Source organism: Aphelocoma coerulescens, chromosome 4 (assembly GCF_041296385.1).
Source record: "Aphelocoma coerulescens isolate FSJ_1873_10779 chromosome 4, UR_Acoe_1.0, whole genome shotgun sequence".
Lineage (NCBI taxonomy): Eukaryota > Metazoa > Chordata > Aves > Passeriformes > Corvidae > Aphelocoma > Aphelocoma coerulescens.
Window position 1 is genome coordinate 40,430,762 of NC_091017.1, and position 17,804 is coordinate 40,448,565.

Sequence of the window (17,804 nt, forward strand, 5' to 3'; positions counted from 1 at the left end):
AGACAGGCAAGTAAACCCAAAAAGCAGACACAGGAGAAGGTTTCCTAAATCAGTATTTGGTTGATGAATTTGAACAACTTACCAAATTTATAGGACTCATAAGAACAATTCCCAGCGACTTAATCTGAGTTATTAGTTTACAGACATGGGAAGGTGTCACAAAGCTCAAAGTGAAGCCAAAAACAAGAGAGGAATATACAGTGGGGAGAAACATCAGCAGCAGAATGCAGACAGTGAAATAAAATTAAAATCCTTACCTAAACAGGTCCTTTAAATCACAGGCACCATCATACACCCAAACCAGCCATGAAAACAACCATTTAAAAAAAAATAAACTACTATCCGAATTTTCTCCTAAAGTACGCATACAACTGTAAGGGACTTTCTTTTCTTCATTCAGTTACATATAACTTAAAAATAATACATCTTATACCCTACCCTCCTCCTCACCCCTTTAACATATTTCAGCAAACATAACCACCTGGCACTCAGCTAAGATAATTATTCCTGCTGCCACCTCCTTATGCATTGCAATAGCTTCACCTGTTCCTTTTAACCTTCCCTGGAACACTTGATATTGCCTGAACCTGTCCTGGAAATTAACACTTTCCAGGTCTGTGATTTATGTTGCACATGCTCTTGAACTAGCACAATTACATTCTGAGTTGGCAAAAGAGAACACAGCTCTCTGCAAGTGACAAACCTGAGTTCAGACTAGATACGAACCCATACTTTGCTTGGGTAAGGAATTTTGACAATTTAAAGTATAGACATATGATAAAGATATAAAATTCATACACCTTTGGTTTGGTTTTTTTTATTGGTGGTGTTTTCATTGCACTCACAATCAACATGAAATTTAGAAACTATGCAGGATTATGTCACAAACCAGTATTTTGAAGTGAAGGAATAGTGCTGATAACTGAGCCCCCATAGGTTTTGCTCATGTTCTCAGTCTAGAGTGCATCTACCAGGCAGGTGGCTGAGCTAGAAAGAGCAGCTTCATTAAGTCAGGTTTATATATCGTATGAAACTGAAGATTCCTCCCCCACAAATTAAGTTTGAACTCACAGAAATATCCATACATATCTGCCAACACAGATTCAAAGTAATCTTACAACTTCTTAAAAAACAGATGCCTATTTTTAACACAAAGGTGTGAGGAACATTAGTTGGATTGGTTGGCAAGATACATAATTAGCTATGGAATTCTAAAGACTCAGAAATGAAAAATTCAGATTGGATAACTAGAATAGATTTCTCTAAGTTCACTTTTTTACTCAGTATATTAGTGTTACAAAACACTGAAAACAGTCCAATACTATATTGTACTGTCCTTGAAGACTCCATACATCGTAGCAGAGCCATAGTACAAACAAATAGCAGCTAATAAAACTGATGAAATGAAAATTAATTTCTATATATCAGTATTTATATATCTTAAACTACAGCAGCCTGTCAGAAGTTTGTCATCAGTACTTGTTGTTTTCTTCCCTACATTTGCCTACATTTGATTTGCGTACATTGCCTACACTCTTTACCTTTTACATCTCTTTTATAACTGCATAACAAATTTTACTTGTGCTGGTTGTTTTATTCTTAAAAATGGCATTGTTTTGTGCAAACAAACCACAGATTAAACAGACATCACACAGTGTCCATTCAGGTGGGTTAGTGATGTGAAATGTGCCATTGCACCATATTGCAAACCTTTACAGAAAAGATTCCTCATTATGAACTGGTAGACAAAGGACCTGGAGCTGAAGGGGAACCACATTAATGGGGCTTCATTTCCCTATGTGAAGTGGAGATAGATCGATGCCCAGCTGCCCTATATCCTGCTGTAAATTCTCCTGTAAGAATCACAGAGGTGAGATGCAAGCTTGTTTAAGAGTCAGCATCATAAAATTTTCTCAAGCTGCAAGAACTTGAAAAGCAAATGAATTCCAGAAATTGTATATCAGACAATTTTCCTTCCAGATACCTCCCATTCTTCTCCTCAGTATCCAGTATTTTGTGTTTGTAGTTTTAACATGTCACTAATCACTTTTATAAACACGTGTTTATGTAGTGCATGAGTTCATCTCCTGTAAGATCTTTTAGCAGTGACCAGCTAATGTACCAGTTTTTTCCTTTTATGAGGAGCAACACATTTGCCAGCACTGTCTTAATTAAGGGTTATTTTGTTTATGCTAATATGCTTTTAGAATAATAAATGAGAATACCATACCTGGGAACTGGATCCCTCTCCACATTATGGAAAAAACACTGTGCCTTTCCCCACACCACTTCAGAGCAGGGCACTGACAAGTTGAGCATTTAGAGATCAGAAGTTTCATCAGTGGATAGAGTCTCCTGGCTTCCAGAGTCAGAACAAAGGCAGAAAAATAGCTTCTCAGATATATGGTTCCTCTTCATACAGCAACGGTTTTGCTAGTGGCAAAATAACTTCCTACAACTATGCCTAGATCATCTGCAAGACAACCCCTTTATTTTAGCAATTCATGCAGAGGGAATGGGCAATTTTTAGGAAGAGGAAAATTGTAACCAACTGCTATGATGCTTTGGGGACTATTCCTCAGGAATAATAGGTCACAGAATATAGCTAGAGACAGTGATGAGTTTCAGATATCTCTATAGCAACTACATTTATTAAAATATATATAAGTAAAATCTTTCTGCATCATATAAATAGCAGTGTCTGTCTCATGCAGTTAGAAGGGATTTTTGTGTTGACTGCTGCATGCACATCACTGCTGCTTCTTTAAAGCCACTGCTTGCATCTTCTGCCTACAAAGAAAAATGGTGTCTGGCTACAGAGGCAAATTAAGTTTTTGCACTGATCTCCACACATTAGTAATGTTTCTGCTAGGTGCCAGGAAAGACTGTCATTTAAATATAATTTATAAAACATGACTGTTTTATAAATTAGAAAAGAGAATTGTTTTCTAAAAAAAATTATAGCAGATCTCTGCATAAATACAACAGCACTCAAGTGAATCAAACTCCGATTCTGTTTTTCCCCAGCTGACTGAATAGTGGAGTATTTCTTTTCTCACCTAAAATATAATGTTTTAGAACCAAAACTTCACTTTAGCAGTGCTGGGTTTTTTTCCCAGTTCACACAAACCTAGGTTTTTACACTCTTTCATGGGGGATACTTACAGGAAATTGCATTTATTCTAATACAAATAATATGAATAATAAGCAGCTTTCCTAGCTCCATACTGATGCAGACAGGATGTTTCCAGAGCTCAGCCTCACCTAAAGACCACCTTGTCAAGCAGTGACTTTAGAACCTGCAAGTATGGCAGTTGTAAAGTGTAAGCTGAGCTCAGGGCCGAACTGCTGGGGAAGTACCACATCGCTGGGAAGTAGGAGTCAGCACATGGAGCAACACTCATGGCAGATCAATATATTGTACCGATCTGCAAGTCGAAAACTGTTTTCCCTTCGTGGCAACTCCTAGTAGAAATCTTTGATCAGAAACAGAAAAAGGAACTACAACTGCAGTTAAAGCCATGAGGGGGAAACAATAGAGATTTAAATCACAGGAGATTTAGGACCAGCTGTTCAAACCAGGCTGTATATTTGAGCACAGGTGGTTCACAGAAGAAAAGGGCCCACATTTTAAAAACCCAACATGATTTTTAAGAAGGCTGGATTGTACAGTTGTGCCTACTGCAGACTGCTGAGGAGATTCAGCTCTTCCACACAGGCTTGCTAAACTTTGTAGCCAAACTGACTGAAACTAGAGATTACTGCCATGGGCAGCAAATAACTTGCTTGGTCTAATTTTTTCAGATTTTGGAGTAGAAAAGTGTTTTCAAAACTATCCCTGATGAGGGAATTCACATTCATATACACACTAACCCCTCTTTGAAGTTTTTTTGTGGTTTGGTTTTCACTGGGTTTTTTTTCATTCACACACTAATTTTAAAAATATATATCCACCTCTAAGGTTTGGGTTCAGCTACTTTTATCATCCCTGAGTACTGTACCATTTCACTGCAACAAACAAGGAGGAATTTGATCCAGGACAGATGATCTACTTCAAGAAGTAATCATTAGTAACAACATTTGTTTTAGAAATTACTAAAAAAAATATTTCCAACATTTCCAGTATATATAATAACCTTGTTCTAAAGAAACGAAAAAAAATTGTTTCTAATTTTGCAATATAGAAACACACAGTAACTTAAGAACAGATTTCAGATAGACATACCCAGAGTATTAAACAAGTTCAGGTCCAGCTTGAAAAGTACCCATGTTGGCTTAGAGTTCATCACAGTCTCATAACTTATTTGTTACACCTCTGTGAGTTTTCAAGTCTATTCTGATATTAGACAGCTAAAATAGGTCCATAAGCCCCTAGCTTAAAAGGAATTTTTTCCTCTAATAGCCACTTTGCCCTGGAAAGAGCTGGAATAAAAAGAACAAGTCATTGCCTTTTATGGCTCTACAAGGTTTTGGAAATATAGATGCATCTGAATAAACTACTGTATAATTAAACTAGATGACTTTTCAATCCACTTATCAAACTGCTTGTAGATGACATTTTGAAGCAAGCAAAGTAAAATGGTAACTATTTAATAAGTAAATTTAATATGTCAGATTTTCAGATATCAGTGAACAACTTAATTTCTGGATAACCTGTTTTTTAAATTTAAAAAAAAGTTTAAATATTTTGTCACCTTTCAATATGATCCTAAACAGCAGCATATCCTTAATATATTCTCAGAGCTGTATGTAATACAGAAGGAATGCAGACAGCATTTTCAGAAACCAAACGGTACAAAATAAAAAGAATACAGGGATTAACAGTCTGAATTCAGACAAGTGTTTTTAAATTTTCCAATAAAATGAAGTCTCAAGAAATTCAGTTTGAAGGATGTGCATTCTTATTTCTTTTCATCTCTGCTTCTTTTAGGAGGCTGATCCTCCCTTAAGAGGTTTTTATTCCTTTGGGGTTTTTTCCTAGGATTTTTGGTTAATTTTGGGTTTATTTGTCTGTTTCTATACACTCCTATACATAGTATGTTGCTTCACAGCACAAGACATTTCTGTTTAGCAAGACAGATTGTTTGTGATGGGTAATCTATACTACTGTCTTAAACTATTCCAAATGCTCTTTTCAGACCTCAGATTGATGTTGCCACAGTTACTTTAATTCAATAATTATCAGTGGAATTCCTTTTTACCATTATTTCTTATGTGGCCCTGAAAGCAGTAAAGACTATAAAGCTGTAAAAGGAAAAAAATATTAGCACTAAAAATTATTTAAAAAAATTAAATGCTGGAATTTGTAAGCCAATGAACACTGGTATTAACCAGGAGATCCAGAACCAAGAGATCTGGACTTTTCCCAGGAGCATGATAATAGAGTAACAGGAAATAAGCAATTAGGCTATTAAAGGCACTCCAATGTACCTTCTGTTTATTCCAAAAATGTATGTGTTTATGGAAGGAAGTTACTTCCAGCACTTGCTCCCTTTCACAGCTGGTATTCCTATTCCATGCACTCTCTTCAGATTGCTTTCCTCAAGGACTCCAGGCATAAAAATATTATAGAGCAACAGAATTCCTCTTCACAAGAAAAATTATGGTCAGGAAACCCAATTGATCTTTTCATCTTGTAATAACTTGTACACCCATCTAGTTATTTTTAACAAAAGTCATTAGGAATCTGTAGCTGCCAGTCTAGATACTATTTTTTAAAAAAATTTAAAACCCCAAACAAACAAAAACCCCAAACAAACAAAAAACTGTATTTGCTAAAAGAAACCTAGTCACAATTCTTTTAAGAAAACTTTTTACAGCATGTAAAAAGCAATTAGCTGTATGTTTAATCACTATCTTAATCAAATTCCTTTGCCTACCTTGTCTAGTTCACTTAGTTTTTGTATATCTTGCAGCTCAAGATCAGGAGTCTATTTAAGTAGAACAAAGGAAAAAACATAAATTTTTTGGTAGTTTAGTCCATCACCAGCTAGCTATTAAGCCTGTGATAGCTATCAGAAAGGTCATATGCAAAAAGATAATCAGTACTTTTTTCCAAGGAACTCAAGTAACACAAAGATAACAAAACCAAACTCATTATGCAAATTTAATCATTGCCTTTGCCTCACCTTGGTGAACATTCTATCTCAAAAAGTGCAGAGAGAATAGAGAAAAACATATTTTACTCCTCTAAATACTGGTCGTTTCTCAAAAATCGCAACACTGTCCCCCCCTTCAGCCATTTAATTTGCCAAACATAGGTTGTCTCGGCCACACCCAAAGCTGGTGCTCACTTGGAGCTCCTGTGAACCACATTCTTGTGTGTTGCCTCTAGCCAGAACCCAGCTTACAGCTCCAGCTTCTCCAGGGCACTCACTGCTAACTGTTCAGAGCTCTTTTCCATTTCTCCACCATCTGTAGTGGTTTAACTCCAGCCAGCAACCAAATGTAACAGGTAGTAAAACTGTGGGCTGAAATTCAGCCAGTTTAATAAGGAAAGTAAAAGGCGTGCACACAAGCAAAGCAAAACAAGGAATGAATTCACTGCTTCGCATGGGCAGGCAGGTGCGGAGACATCTCCAGGAGAGCAGGGCCCCATCATGGGTAAACGGTGATTTGGAAAGATGATCATCACTCCAAACATTCCCCTCTTCCTCCTTCCCCCCACTTTATATACTGAGCATGATATCATCTGGGCTGGAATATCCCTTTGGTCAGTTGGGGTCACCCGTTCTGGCTGTCTCCTCCCAACCTCCCAGGAGCCCCCACCTGCCTCCCCAGCATGGCAGTATGAAAGGCAGAAAAGGCCTTGGCTCTGTGTTAGCCCTGCTCAGCAATAACAGAAACATCTCTACATTGTCAACCCTGTGTTCAGCACAAATTCAAAACACAGCCCCATACCAGCCACTGAGAAGAAAATTAACTCTGCCCCAGCCAAAACCAGCACACCATCTCAAAAATTGTTTAGTCACATGCCATACCCTTTCCTTTGCTCATTTGAGGTCCACAGGTTCATGTTACTGACTGAAGCCTCCATTGATTTACCAATTATTAAACAGAAGGGCTTTGAACTGTTCCCTCATTGAACCTGGAGAAAAGGACAGCTGCTCCAAGGAGGTCAAACCCAAATCATACCTCTAGTTAGCATGGAAGTGATTCAACTTTGTGAGCTGAGAAATCAACATGGTAGAAGAAATAAGCATGATAGTTATTTTATTTGCATAACTGTTCAGCACTCCACTATTTTTCCTTTTCTCCTATAGATACACACATTTGAAATGATCTGAAAACACGATGTATTGCAGACTTTTTTCAAAACTGAAATGTGACCACATATGCACAACAGATACGCACACTGGCAAAAGAGTCAAAGATGGAAGGATCACACTCATCTCTCTCCCAGGAACCAAAATATATGATGTGATTTATGTAGTTTATCTAAGCTAGTTCAGTTTAAAGTATCCATACAAACTCTCCTCAGACAGTTGAAAATCTGGAAACGTTTATAGAAATATTTTGCTAAGAACGCCAAGTACTAAAAAGATGAAGAGAAGAAAAAAGCCAATATATTATTTTATGATTCTACTATCTGTTTTACAGCATGTAACTGCAACTTGGATGACCACGCAAGATGTGACCATAGTTTGTACCCCTTATTGCACTTAGTTTTATTATCCCTCCTTTCCTCAGTGTTTCAGTGTTCCTGAAAATAATACTTGACCTCCCCCGGGAAGACCTTAATGGTGCTTCTGTAGAGGTGGATTTTTGTGCAAACTGTTCAGTTAATCCTCCCTGTCTATCACTCAGGCAATAGCAAGCAATATAATGAAAACATATAGAATCACAGATCCTACTGCCTGGAGATTCTTTTCAAATACTGAGCTCTTTTAATCACTTCTTTTAATAATGACCATGTGCAACATAGGTGCACAAAAGTAAATATAACAGAAAAATAATTTGCAAACCTATTCTTGAGTAAATATTGATCATGTGATATTTATGAAACTTTTTCTTGCAAGAATAATTTATTTCAAATAACTTTGAAAGTACCACAGAAAATTGTATAACATGGAGAAAAATACCAGTAAAAAGTACCACTGACATCCAGAATAATAGTAATGATTTTCTAGCACATTTATGTCACACATAAAACCTTGTACTGCAGTCTTTCTACTTATTTAGGTCAAGAATTTGTATTCCAAATTGATTATAATGTTGTATATAGTGTCAGTATTAAATTTTCTCATACTATATACAATGTTTTCTTGGATAAATTACACATACATTTATTTTACATAGCTATACATAAGAAAATAGTAGACAGTGCATAACATGAGGTAATTTTCTTATTTTTAAGAACTTTTAGTTAGGTAATCTTTCTGTTTTACCTGTCAATTTGGAAATAAAAGACTATTTTATACTCCTTTTTGGTTGCTTTTTCTTAATGCCAAGATCATTCCAAGTAAAAAACTTCTAGAGAAGAATGACTACTCTTTTTTTTACCCTTTTCTGTTGTGTAATTTCATTAATATTTCATCCAAAGTTGCCCTTTTTTTATAGCAAAAGCCTCCTCCCAAAGATGCCTTACAATATTTCTCCTGCCAGAAATTTAAGACAGATGATTTATTCTGTATCCTGTTTTTCAAGAATACCTGATTTCAGCCTTTTTTTTCCCACTGGGCAATGTTTGCCTTCTATTCACAAATTCAATTAGCCTTCCTTGATATGGAATGGTCTTTTACATTATTTTATTTTGCAGTTTTTCCTGCTGGTTTTTTTGGCTTGCTTATTTAAGTCTTCCTGCCATATTTTGATGATGTGTCAGCAGGTCTTATCATGGCAGGGAAAAAAGAGTCAAGAAGTAAAAAGCAGCTTCAGTTTCCACTTTGAATCAAGTTAAGATGCAGCCTTCTAGTAGGAGCTCAAACATAAGGGGCTCATTCCTCACTAGAACAGCTGAAATGTCATCATTCTTGTATGGCATCAGCTGCAAAGAGAGCTAAGAAGAGGCAGCTAAACAGTTTGTGAGTAAATACTGGGTGACAGGCAGACACTGACACACTCAGCTAGGTTTTAATTTTCATATCCTAAAATAAGACTGTGAACATGGCTATGTATAGATAGGTCCCAGAAGTTATTAATTCAGCCAAGATCTACATTTGAATAAAAGATTCCACTCAAGACACTGAAATTCTCATAAGTCACAAATTACTATTATCCTAAAATAATATGAAATGACCAGTGTGAACAAGCACATTTTTGATATGGGTGTCTTTCATACTGTCTAAAAATAACACAACACTGATTTCACATTTACAGTAGGCCTAAGCATTTCAGCCCCCTGGCAATTCACACTGTTTGCAGTTTTAGTTAGACCTGCTCTTAAAAACCCAAAGTGTACTCTTGCTCTTCATCACCCCCTCAGATGTCAAGCTACCCTATCTCTCAAACACTCTGCTAGCAAAAGATAAACTTTCAACAAATCCTTCACTATAACTGTCATTTCTGCTGCACACATATAATCACATCACAAGCTGAATTTCTCTCTTGTTTCTCATTTCCCAGGCTGGCCTCTTTCTATTCTCAGGTCTCACCTTGTTTGGTTACAAGGACTTAGGAGTGAAGGTTAGACAAGATTTTCTGCGTAAGAGTTCAGTTGACCTAGAAGTAGTAACTCACCAGGCTTTCTTGTCAACAATGGTTGCTCAGTGATGGCAGTCTCTTCTTCCAGAGAAAGTGTTCCACTCTGAACAAAACCTGTGACATCATATATTTATGTGAATTCCTCTGAGACTCTGAGACACCACCTGCTGCCCACTCTTTGACATGCTGGTGGAAATATGGAATTGGGCTTTTAAAAACTGTTTGAGGAACAGAAAGGGAGGCACTGTCATTCCGTATCTTGCTAGGATACACAGATGTCACTATCCACTAAGCATATGTCTCCCTCTACTACTGCTTTGAGAGAGTTTAACATAACAAAAGGTGATTTTCTTCTTTCCAAAGGCTGATAGTAGAAGAAAAAAAAAAAAAATCACAATAAATTGATCATGAAACAAAACAGTGTGATGATAAAAGACCATCACAAAGGGCATAGAAGCAATTTAGCAGAGCTGTTCCTGGGTAGATAAGAAGAATGGAAAGTTGCAGCTAATGTATTTGTGTAGTTAAATTCAGAGTTTAGATCACAGCCCAAAATCTAAGAAGAGGAAGAGCTGTACAAGTTTTGCAATCCTATGAAAAACAGGCCTAATGTTGAGGTGCCTTGAGGCAAAACCTTTGTAAGAGTCTTCATTCAACCTGTCTCTGCAAAACTGTAGATCTCAAGTGCCTAATTTTCTGTTACTTCCTATCGCTGTAAGTGTTTTCCTCTGACCCAAACAGGTAATTTTGGGAGAAGGCTGTACAGAGAAACCAAACAGAGAAACATTAAAACCCTGGACATTCAGATAGTCAAAGAAATTTCTTTGTGGAGATGGTCACATCTGTAGCCTGGCATTTCTCACTTCAATTTTCTTCTTTCAAAGCTTCATTGCTTCTGTTAACCCTTCTCCCTTCATCTTATTTAATTTCATTTATTCAACATACCCTCTAAACTTATTAACACCAGAAAGGTATCTTCTACTCCTCAGATGCTGGTATTTCTGGTATGATGCTTCTTCTGCTCATTGGTGGCTCTGCTTTGTCTAGTTTGTACGTACTTACCAGACCTGTTGTTATATACAGTACAGTACACTAAGATCAGTGAAGACCCAAAAAGCAGGAAGATTTATGTGCTGCTACCCAGCGGACTGTGGGTACAGCAATTAGCCACTAAATCATACTCTGTGACTTTTAATAGAAATTTATAAGAGTTATTGGGAATCAGATCTCCAAAACAGTGTCTCCATTTAGGAAAGATGGCTTAAGCCTTTTTCATTTTCATTTTCATTTCTATTTAATTTAATATATACACAGCTGAAACAAGGGTTGCATAGCAATGAATTGGATCAAAATACAGTGACTCCTCACACAGAAAAATTAACTATCTTAAAGAAAATATTACACTCCCAAAAAGTTCTTTACCATATTGTTAGCATTTCCCTTCTTTAGGGTTTGACACAGAAGAGAAGAAATTTTTAACTAAGCATTTAATAAAAAGGCTCTGTAAACCACTCACAGAATGCAGAAATTTCAGTCTTTGAATAGCTGACACAGCCAATTAAAAAATCTTGGTGATTAGGAAAATAAAGTAGTATGATAGTCTGTAATTGTTCAGGTTATAATAATCTGACCACTAGCATTCTGGTGAGGGTTATCCTAAATTTCTGAGGGAATTTGCCATACTGCAGAGATGAACTTGCCAGACACAGCAGTTTCAGTGTACCATTGTACATATCTACTGCTCAGGCTACTGTATCTCTATTACATATTTTTTGCCAAGAATATTCAGAACCCCTAGCAAGATACTAGAAAATGAAAATGGATCATGAAGCTCTGAAAGGTTTCCAAACATGTTCTACTGCATCTATAATATGATATTTCACCTTGGTTTTGGTTTTTCCTTGTCTAAAGACAAATTAACACAGAAAAATAATGGCACACATTTAGTCAGTTAATACATTCTGAGTTATTGCATTAAATGTCACTATCATTTAGAGGAACCGCAAAATTTTAGTCTAGGTGGACTTAGCAATGAATAGCTTAAGGGTGACTAAGTACCTTCTAACTCATCATATACAGACATAGTTCCATTTTCCTGGTGGTTGTTAAAGGTGACTAATAAAATGGCTGTTGGCAGTTGCACTCCATTCCCCACAGAACGAGTCAAATTCAGAATACATGCAATAAAAGAATGTTGCCGAAGTATGCTACTGAGTTTGACAGGTTGAAACAATCTCAGTAGGATAGTAAGGACAGACTGAAACAAAATAGGCCTCACAAAGGTGTCCACAGTGCTTAGGGATTATACTGTTCAAGTGACAAAAGTAATGGAAAATTAACATATGGCTTCCCTGCAGCAAAAAAAAAATTCCATGCCTGCCTCCCCCACGCCCTAGTTCCTAAGATAATAACTGTGTAAAGACCTTGTTATAACATGAACTCCCATGTTCAGGATAAAGATGGGGTAACTGTGGTGCTCTGTAACAATGGACTGCATGTCGTGTACTGAATTTGCAAGGTCTCAGGACTGAGCCTTGTCCAGCTTTATCTATTTAACCTGTTCTTGACCTGCTTGCAACCTCTTTTTACTTTATAAGCACTAAGAGCAATTTTTTCCTAAATGATCAGGTTCTAGGGCTTATTTTTTACCTGTGTTATCTTCTATTGTACAATCATAGTTTTATACAGGTAGAAATAATATGGAATTATTCCATCTAGAATGAGACATTTATGGATTACATGATAATACAGAAAAATACAGACCTGGTGCGACAGCAGGGGTTTGAGAAGTGAAGAAATGTGGTGGAGCAGAGAGGAGTACAGGCATGAGAAAATAAAAGACAGGACACAGGTCTGGAAACTGAAAACCCTGCAGCTATAAACTCACCAGTCACTAAAAGAAAAGTGGACCTGCAATTGAACAAAATGGGTTATAGGAGAAAAAAGAATTAGTATCCAACACAGGTAAAAAGGGCAAAATCTGAATGTGTAGCTGCAGAACAATGAAGATTGATGGCTGATGAAGAAGAAGCAGAAGCATCAAGTGTGTTAGCAAACATACACAAACAGTCTCACACAGATCCTTGAGCCACAGAGATGAAAGCAACAACATGAATAAGTTATTCCCAGCAAAGGCTGAGGAATCCTTGTAGCACCCTCACCAACACCAGAATGAAACCACTGGACTTTTGTCCCAGAAGTGTCAGGGAGCTTAGGAGCTTGTGAATTTTAACTCTTTTTTTCATTATTATTAATAAACTTTTCTGCATACATGTATTGTTTCTCTTTATGTAATAATTGCATTTGTACCAGTAATGGTTCTTAGATTAGAGTATTAAGATTTCAATTATGTTAGCAATAAATTCCTGGGTTTATGTGAAGTGTGTCTCATTTCTGCCCACAGACAAATTTTGGACTACAACAGTGGCTGGCATTTCTACCTACACAGTAGTTCTGAAAAAAATAAATGGAACAAATGCTAAGGAAAGGTCATCCTTTGCGGAGTAGTTGTATGTAACTTAATTATTCAGTAATATTTAACAAAAAATGGAAAAGCAACTATTCAAATGTTTTGCTTACTCTCCCAAATACTTCTGTAACATTGCGTATAAATGGGACTGTATCTTTAATTTTGAGACCACCATATTCTGTTCTCCTTTATGGTATACTGGTTTATTTTCAAACAAGTTAATAAAACCATATTGTAAAATCCTTGGAGGACAAAATGTTAGTATCTCAGAAAACCTACTACTCGTGCTACTAAGATTAGCTATATTTTGTCTAAATAGATTTACGCACCTTTTGTACTTATTTCTTCCAATGTCAACACTGTTCATTACGCAAAAATTATCTTCACTACCCATGATGTTTACCATTCTAAAAAATTCAGTGACTATCATCATACTTCTCAGTCTTCATTTTGCCAAGCTGGAAAGCTTTTTTAACTTTCCCATTGAGACAAATTTTATTTTTACATAACACCATTAACGCTTCTTTTTTACTCATTGCAGTCAGACTCCATCTCTCATGAACGTAAGAACTGAGAGTCTTACTACCAATCCTTACTGTTAATCCTTAAGTGTTTGCCTTGTCCTTTGTACTATTAGATTTACTGTTTAATTACATCACCCTATAGTTCCTTTTGTTCACAGTGCTGTCCAGCTTCTTTTCCTCCTGCTCTCCACACTTTCTTGAGGATCTGTCAGCATATTGCCAGGGTATATTGAACAGCACATTTTAAAAGTGTACTTTCTGTGCTTTATGAAATCCTTAAATCACTTATGAAATTATTAAATATTATCTGTCCCAACCCCAAGCTCAGAGGAACCTGACTTGAAAGCTCCTTTTATTTTAATAATTTCCCAGTAAGTATAATACTTCCTGCTTAATCTGTTCCATACATAACTTCCACGTTTTATCTCCGTCCCCATCTTAATCTACCTACTGCTTTCCCATGTGTCACAATGTCGAATGCTTTGTGGAAATCTATACATATTAATCATTTTCAGTTTCTTTTGACTGGGTAATCATCCTTCCAGTAAAAAGTGTCAGGTCATCTGGCACTATAAAAATATTCAAGTTTGAACTTTTATGATAGCCTGTTTTCCAGCTTCTTCTATTAATCCAAAATAATTGACTTCCTGCTTCCTGAGCTGAAGATCTTGCATCTCACTGACCTCAAAGCAAACAACTTCAAAGTACAGTATTTGACTTGTCTTCCTATATTATTATAGGTTGAATAGAAAATGATCATCAGTTTTATGTTAATATCTGTAATTGAAGATCTACACCACTCTGCCAAATCCATAATCTGTACAGTTCTATACACAGTTCTTCAACATCAGGAGGCTTTAATCAACACTGAAAAAGCAAAAACATATTAATTAAGCAGTTATTTAATGGGAATTTTTGTAACAACAAACTGGAGAAGAGTCTGTAGATGAAATTGCCATTTCAGCAATACAGCAACCTTTTCACCCTTTTCACCTCACCTTTTATCATTGTACCTATATCAGAACAATACACTTTGAAAACTTCCAGTGAAGAAAGTGAATATTTTCCCAAGTATTTAGCTGACATTCCAAGCCCTCATGAGTTTCCTGCCTAACTGAATTGCTTCTTCTGTTTACATGTAACTGTGTAACTGTCTTGTCCATGACCTTCAAAAACTGAAAGGTACTAAACGCCTGCATTTGCCTGCAAACTAAGCAGACCAAACCACTCATCTTCTAAACTGTTAAAGGCAGTCCTAGCATTAACCAGAAATCTTCAAAATTATTCCTGGCCTGGACCCAGTTCAGACACTAGCACAGGATGGAGACCATTATAAAATGTGCAGTTTTCTGGTGGTTGGTAGCCTCCCGTTTCTAAGGCTAAGAAAGTTTAAAAGTAGCTGTGCAGGCTACTCCATGTCAGTCAGTTGGTTTCAGTGCTCAGAAACATTTCTGATCATGCCTAACTTATTTGTGTAAGTGTATATACGCACGGCCTGGGCATTTACCTACTGAGGAAATCTTACACTGCAAATTAAAAAATAGATGTAAACAGATCCCTTCAACCTTTAATAATAATAAATACAGAACAACCTTTAATAAATACAGAACAAGAAATCAGTTTGTAATTCCTTATTTCTCCCTTTCCTCATTCTGGAAACATACAGGGATTAAAAGACTGCACCAGGAAGAATTATTTTGTGCCATATAGAGTTATAGCCCCAAACACTCTCCTCATCTATATGTATTTGATCCAGGAAACTTTTCCACAGACAGACAAACTCACATTATTCAAATATGTTTCTTTACATACCTTCAACTAGAATCATGAAATCATAGAATCAGTAAGGCTGGAAAACATCTTCAGGATCATCAAGTCCAACCTCAACAACTAAATGTACACCAGAGACCTGACACTTAGACATCCTAATTGCACTGGCCAATTTTTTTTCCGGGGTCAGCTCCCACATTACAGGCCCCAGAGTCCACTTCATCGCAGCCCTGGGTGGCAGTCATAGAAGAGTACCATCTCCCAGCTCCCCATACAACCCATGGGTCCTGACCCTGACCTGTGGACTGACTTCCCAGCCTGACCTCGTGTCTGCCTTGTCACCACAAACCCAGCAGGAAGTCTCAACTGTTGCTTAAGCTTCTCTGTGAGTTCTGGTCTGCCCTGCTTGCTTCATCCAGGTCCTTGGCTGGCCACATTATCACACTCAGTTTCCCATCCCCTAGGGAGCAGACAGCCCCTGCTGCTCTCTGACAGTAATAAATCTCTTGTTAAAGAACAGATTTTGATTTTTTTTCAGTATTTTTTTTTAAGTTCTGTGACATACATATTAAGCCTATTCACTGCACAAGGTCAAGGTTGCTACATCAGTCACATCAATCAGCCAGGCCAAAATGCAAATTTGCAGCCTAGAAAATGTTGCTACTGGAGTTCCTAGTAGGTTGGTTTAGAGAACAGTGTTATTTAATATTTCTTCTCATGGCCTTGGCTGGAGGAGTAGAATGTACTAAAGAGGTTGACCAGTGGCATAGAATTGACAAGGACACAAAGGAAAGGAGGATTATCCTGGGGAAAAATAAAAAAGACAACCTGAAAAACTGAAATAGTATGAGCTGAATGAGATCTAACACAACCAAACGCATGCATAGGAAGATAGCAGCTTCCCATATGACCTTCTACTATAAACATAGATAATAACATCAGCTGAATATGAAAAAGGAGATAACTTAATGGACTAGTCCAGTGTCTGGTGGCTGCATGGCAACTTCGTGAAGTGTCTCTTCAGAAGAAAAATGTGAACAAAAGTAGCCTGACTCAGTTGTGACCAGAGTGCATTAGATGAATTCCTACAATTCATTTTCCATCTGAATTAAAACATGAGACTTATTTCACTACAGCACTGATGGTCTTAAGCCACATCCAGTTTGAGATGGGGTTTTGCCACAAGGAAAACATTTAGCTCACTTTCCCCCACTAATGGCATGAGAGCACTTGTCGGGGTCCCCTTCCCCCTGCCATGTGGTCCTGGGAGAGGGGCCCTGGGGGGGAGACACGGGGTTTCCCTGCCCCTGCTCAGCCTCGTTCCCATTGGTTGTTTTGTGTTCCCCTGCACGGGCAAGGACCCTCGGGTCCCGTGATTGAGCAGTTCCTCGGCAGAGCCCTGGCCATGCGGCTGGAGAAATAAACATCTCTGAAACATCTATCAAGAATCAGTCCATATATATTTCTTTTCCATGGGCCTCCTTGTTTGATACATGGTGTTACAGAATCCCCACTGTAACAAGCACTAATCAAAACCATAGGTGAAGTACATTCTCTATTAATAGTCATTGCTGTGGCTGGTTTGAGAAGTGGTAAGCTAGTCACTTTTCTATCCTGTCCTATGCTCATTAAATATAAGTTTAAGAAAGGAAGTTTCAAGGCCAAGCTGAATTAATTTGTGTTTTCTGGTGTTGGCTTTTCTTCCCCTTCCTTTCCTTTAGACCATCAATAAAACATTAGTCGTGAATGGCTGTCTTGTTCCATTTCCAGCAGGTACACGCCAGACTCACTGCAAGGCTTTTCATTTTGAAAATGTTTTTGACACAACATGGCTATGTTACCATCTGCCTGAGTGACAAATCCCAGATAAACAGCTTTATTGGGACACTCTCTGTCCCTTAACATGCAATCTATGCTGCACTTCTAGGGGCAGTTTTAAGTATCTTCAGACCAAAACCAAACACTACAGCTTGCACTGTATGGAATACATTGAAAGGTTACACCAGAATACACAGTATGAGAAGGCCAATACAGAGAAAGGAAAGAGAAAAACAGATACAGCATTTATTATTTATTAAGAAGGTAAAAAAAACCCAAGCAGCCTACAACCAAAACCATGCTGCTTTTTCCATCTCGTGATGGATGTCATAACGAGCTGCAAGGAACGAACAGAAGTGAGTCCTTTCCCTTAGAGGCAGGCTAGGAGTCTGAATGTTTTCTCTACTTCATAGCAAATGCTGAAAGAGCAAAGGTCCTTTACTGCCATCACCTGGCATAAATGAAACCAGAAAAAGAAACTTACTCTTCAAGCAATACAGTCAAAACTCATTAAGTTACATGCTGTTATGCAGATACAATGATAATATAGGCTGAGATTCTCATGAGAGTAGTCAGAGAAG

General features: G+C 37.4%; 1 protein-coding gene across 9 annotated transcripts in view; it reads right to left on the reverse strand.

Moving 5' to 3' along the window:
- Positions 1-9,730, reverse strand: part of SPOCK3 (SPARC (osteonectin), cwcv and kazal like domains proteoglycan 3) — a 409,610-nt gene extending 399,880 nt beyond the window's left edge. For 7 of the 9 annotated variants that reach the window (XM_069013675.1, XM_069013673.1, XM_069013672.1 and 4 more), the window contains exon 1: positions 258-467. The gene's annotated coding sequence lies outside the window, so the exon portion shown is untranslated. Of the gene's footprint in view, positions 1-257; positions 468-9,678 lie in introns of those variants that run through there. The other 2 variants (XM_069013676.1, XM_069013677.1) reach the window with 2 other exon arrangements.
- Between the last annotated feature and the right edge of the window lie 8,074 nt (positions 9,731-17,804).